At 36.4% G+C, this 5,660-nt stretch overlaps 1 non-coding gene across 1 annotated transcript; it reads left to right on the top strand.

The window, feature by feature from the left end:
- Window positions 1-5,249: 5,249 nt before the first annotated feature.
- Window positions 5,250-5,359, top strand: LOC146937656 (small nucleolar RNA R71). Its single transcript, XR_015033778.1, has one exon. It is a non-coding gene; the product is annotated as a small nucleolar RNA R71 (small nucleolar RNA).
- Window positions 5,360-5,660: the final 301 nt, after the last annotated feature.

Below are 5,660 nucleotides of genomic sequence, written 5' to 3'. Positions count from 1 at the left end.
ATAAATGAATAGTTTTGTAAAATGCTACCAAGAGACGAATTTGGTGAATCTCATGATTCCGTTATAATTGGCCGATGAAATGCTTATGTAACCTCTATTGCACACACAAGTGACTTGTGAGAATACATGGCATAGGCAATTGAACTTGTTTACTTGTTTTGGCTTAAATGCTCAATTATTTTAATGTTGTGACTTTGAGAGACGAACTTGATTGAAATTGAGTTTTAAGAACCAATTGTATATGAATCCTTTATGGATAGTTGTTATACCTTATGTGAAGATGATTGGTGGTGTATATATGTGACAACTATATGTTGCTTGAATCATGAATGTTGTTGGTGATTGTATATATGTTAAGTGGTGATGAACATGTTTATGTTATGTTGCTTGTTGAACATGTTAAATGTTGATTGTTGGTGGTGAATTCATACATGCCAATATTGATGTTGATATTGTTGGTGAATGCATGTATGTAAAATGATGGTGATGGTGAGGTGATTATTGTTTGTGTGAACATATGCATTGAGTCGAGTCATATGTTCATGCATTCATGACTGATGGTGGCAGATTTTATATCCAATTGAGGTGATTACGATGTTTTTGTTGCATCGAAGGTGACGACCATGAGGTGATTTGGTACCACATGCATCTAGAAGAGTCTAGAGCATTATGTGCATTTGATTAGTTGATGAGTCGTGTCATAATTGAATATATGACTTGGTGAATTTGTGGATTGGTGAAATTGGTGAATGTTGTGATTGTGTGGATTGGTGTATATGTACATTGGTGGATTTTGTTGATGGTTGTGAATAATTAAATTATGCTCTAATTGCATATCTTATTTGTTTGTGCTTATACACTTGGTGAACCTATTTGATGATAATTAATTTGATAATAATGATGAGGTGAGAATTGTATATGTATATACATAAGATGTGGTGATTTCTTTGATAATGATGATTACTTGGTTATGACTTTGAAATGATGAATTGTACTTTTGAATTAAGTATGCTAAGTGGAGAATAAGGTGAGTAATCCTTCATTGATTGATAATTGATGAACTTATGTCGATGATTTGTTTAGAGATTGGATATACTTGCTATGCCATGTTAATAATGTGATAGCTTGAAATGTAAGTGATGGGGGATAATAATCATGTGATGCTAGTATTCTAGGAGGGATGGTTTTGTATATGTGATATGTACGATTCCTTGAATGCTATGTTTTCATATGGATTATGATGATGTAATGCTAACCCTCAGTGGTTTACCACCTAGCTTTCTGTATGGACGGGTAGATGGAGTGCAGGATGCTTAGTTTCTTTGCTTGATGATGCCGAGGAGTGGAGTTCCTCTTTTTATGCAAGTGTCTAGATTAGGGCTCTGATCTAGGCTAGTGCTTGCATGTTGGTTTTATTTTTGGACTATGTATTTTGGAGTTGAGATGTTATTTGTTATTTGAGAATTGGAGAATACAATTGTATTTTGTTGAGATCCGGAGATGTTTTATGAATTATATGTATGTTCCGCTGCTATGTTGTGTAACATGATCTTTATGCATGTATTTTTGTGGTTTCATTCGAAGACATAGCATCTATTTCTAGAATATGTTTGTATATTCGCGCGTTTTACCGCTTATTAGAAATAGGGTGTTACAACCATGATCTTGTTGTACCTGTGGGTTAGTACCAACATAAAGCAACTTTTTTTTCTCCTTTCCTTTTCTATTTGAAGCCATTGACCTAGTTTGACTTGGGTTGGTTTGGGTGAAGGTTAGGTTTTGGTAAGATTTTGTAGGGGAAAGGTGGTTTTAGTTTTGGTTTGGGTTCTACGTGAGAAATATGAGTGTTGTGGTGAGGATTGATGAAGAAATTGGGGTTTTTGGGTTATGGTTAAGGGGTACACGAATTTGGTGATTTGTGGATTTGGGTGGATGGTTGTTGTTTTTGAAGGGTGGATTGGGTTTGGGATGAAGTCTAGAGTTGTTTTGGTTTAGAAATTTTGTGATTTGGTGAAGTTTGGAGAGAGTTTTGGAGGTTTAGAGAGAAAAGTCGAAGGATGAAATATGTTGTGTTGTTTGAATGAGGGAAGAAGAAGGAAGGAATATTTTTTTTGGTGGCACGGTCGTGCCTCCATAGGCACGGGCCGTGCCAAGCTTCTGGAATTTTTTGGTTTTGGTTTTTTTTTTGGTGGGGTTGGACAGGCACGGCAGTGCCAAGCTTTTTGGTCAACGACTTCAATTTTTTTTTGCTTTTTCGCATCATATTTGGACAAATACCTACAAAACAAACAAAATAAAAGCAATAAAATTCGTGGGTTGCCTCCCACGAAGTGCTTGTTTAAAGTCATCAGCTTGACGATTATAAGATTTATGTTTCTCAATCTGGGTTACGTAGACCATTGTGTGTAGATGATGCTAAAGAACATTGTTTCACACGATGATCAATCATACACCATGAAATAGAGGGACCCGTCATCAAGTTGGCAATTTCAAACTCTACCTTCTCATCACCTACATGAAAAACTATCTTACCATACTTAACATTAATAATAGCACCTGCAGTTAGCGAGGAATGGCCTTCCTAGAAGGATTGGAATTTCGGAATCCTCTTTTATGTCTACTACCATAAAATCAGCCGGGATATAAATTTTTTCCACCTTAATAGGGATATCCTCAAGAACTCCGGCCAGATAGATAATGGAACGATCGGCCAACTGCAAGGTTATCTTAGTGGGTTTCAAATCACCTATACCAATCTTTTTCAAGAGGAACAAGGGCAACAAGCTAACAGTAGACCTTAGATCACACATGACTTTATCAATGGTTTCCTTCCCAATCACACAAGGGATGGAAAAACTACCGGGATCTTTGAGCTTTGGAGGTAATTTCTTTTGTATGAAAGCACTACATTCTCTTGTTAGAGCTATTGTCTCATTATCCTCTATTTTTCTTTTCTTTGATAAAATATCTTTCAAAATTTTTGCATAAAGTGGCATCTGAGACAAAGCTTCAGTAAATGGAACATTGATGTATATTTTTTTCAGCATGTGTATAAACTTTTTAAACTGCGCATCCAGGTTAGATTTAACAAGCCTTTGTGGAAAAGGAATTTTTGGCTTATAAGGTGTTGGGACAATTGGCTTCTTACTCTCTCCTAGGGCTTTCTCACGTTGTGGCTTTTCAGTCTCTATCTCACCCTCAATTATCTTGGATTTCACAACGGGGTCCTCTAATTTCTTACCATCCCAGTGTAATAGCATTTATACGACCTTTGGGGTTGATTTCAGTTTGACTCATAAAGACTCCGGGGGTTTGATTGGAAGTAGCTACTTGTTGGGCTACTTGAGAGATTTGAGTCTCTAGCATTTTAGTGTGAGTAGCAATGGAGTCCAATTTTGATGTAAGCTTGACAAGAAAGTCATTCAAAAATTCAGTTTGATTTTTAAGTTCTTGAAATTGCTTGGATTGTTCCATAACATGTTTTTCAGTAAAATTTCTAAGCTGCATTTTTGAGGGACTCTTTGGTTGTTTGCATAACTGGGTGGTGTTGTTTGTTGTCCAAAAGGATTTTGAGGAGTTTTATTATAAAATTTTTGGTTTGGCCTCATTGTTTGATTATATTGGGGACTTTCAACTGCACTACCTAGTTGGCATTCAATGCCAGTATGACTGGCTATTCCACAAACTTCACATGGTGGTAAAACAGGTGCAGATGTGACAACACTTACACTTAATTTATCAAAATTTTGAAAAAGTGTGTCTACCTTAGTAGATAGATGATCAAGGGTAGAAACTTCATATATACCTGCCTCTTTTTTAGAGGGTGGAAGAGTAACAGCAGTGATGGCTCTCTCACTTGTCCATTGATAGTGGTTTTGGGTCATGTCTTCGATCAAAGCATATGCTCCTGTGTATGTTTTATTCATCAAATCTCCATATGCAGCTGCATCAACATTCATTTTTGTGTTAAACAAAAGACCATTATAGAAAGTATGGATAATAAGCCACTTCTCTAGACCATGATGGGGGCAAAGCCTAATTGATAGAAATCTGGCAAGTGTACCAAAAACTATCGAAGTAGTAATAAATATCGATCCACAAGGACTGTGTTAATTTCAATTCTAGCAAGCGAGTTATACGTTAGGATGTGTAAAGTTTGTATTGTTTTGCCCTAGGCAGAAAGGTTGGGTTTTATCAGACTTAATAGAAGTAGAAAAAGTGCGAGAGAAAATTATATTGAGATGAATGATTAAGCCGGTGAATCCGCTCTTGCTTTATATGAAAAGTCTACCTCTCTTTACTCTCAATTACTACTCAGTTTTTATGATAAATTAACTAAGTGGTTTTGATCAATCTCTTGACTCAAAACCCTTTCCTAAGTTATAACCCTATTAATCTCTTAACTAGATTGAATAACCGTGGAAGCGATGTTGGAACGTTAATTCATGTATCATAACTCTCAATTTCCTATCTCTAGGTTCCTAGTGTTGAGTTAAACAAAACTACTATTTCAGGATTAAAAGCTAGGGCTAGTAGTCATTCAAGTCCTAAGATCAATTCATATATTTTCTAGAAGCTAGGGCTAGTAGTCATTCAAAACAATAATATGAAAAGCAATAAACACAAGTAATTCTGAATAAAAACTGAATAGCATTGATTATAAAGAGAGTTCAACTACAAAATCATATATTACAATAGTTTCATCATGGCTTAATCAAACTAAGAGTTTAGCTACTCATAACTAAACAATCATAAGCATAAACAAGAGAAAACATACATAAATCTAACCAACGGAGAGTTGGTATGAGATTCAGGGCTTGTTCCTTGGTCTCCTGTCATCCTCTGTGCTCAAAATCGCAATAATAATCAGTACCCTAACCTTTGCTAGCAGCTGGATATTTATAGAAAGAAATTAGGGTTTCAGAAAAAGCCCATCATCGTGCCACGTCATGGGCTGATAATGGCATGATGGTCTCATTAATCCTACGTGGCAGCAGACAAAACCTAGCATCGTGGCACGTTGCATATTGCTTCGTGCCACGAAATTTCCAAAAGCTGATCCTTTGTCCCACGCTCATCAATCGTGCCACGAAGGTCACCAAACGTGGCACGATGCTTCATACTTGGGCAATTCTTCTTGTTTCCTCAAAGTTTCTTCTCTTGAGCTCTTGTTCCTGTCTTGGTTTGATTTCACCATGAATTCGTTGCAGTTGACTCTCTAAATGCTAAAAATAAAAAATGCACCTAAAAACTAATGTTGATGCACCGTCATCACTAATCATTTCTTTGAAACACTCCCACGCATCTTAAAGAGATTCCCCATCTTTTTGAGTGAATCATGTGATTTGATTCCTTAATTGAACAGTTTTACTATGGGGAAAGAATCGGGCAAGGAATGCTTGCCTCATTTGGTCCCATGAAGTAATAGAACCAACTTCGAATGAATGAAACCAAGCACTAGCTTTATCCCCTAAGGAAAAATGAAAGAGGAGCAGCCTTACGGCCTCTTGGATTTCCTTCAAGGTTCCATTGAGTCTTAAAAAATTTGAAACATGAAGATTTGGATCCTCAGTGGGTGATCCGAAAAATTGATTTTGCTGCACTAAGTAAATAAGTGCAGGCTTTATTTCAAAATTGTTACCCTCAACCGTTAGGTACAC

This window comes from Medicago sativa, chromosome 3, assembly GCF_051527215.1.
Source record: "Medicago sativa cultivar Bolivia chromosome 3, Bolivia_mono, whole genome shotgun sequence".
NCBI lineage: Eukaryota > Viridiplantae > Streptophyta > Magnoliopsida > Fabales > Fabaceae > Medicago > Medicago sativa.
This window is presented reverse-complemented; position numbering and strand designations above follow the sequence as displayed.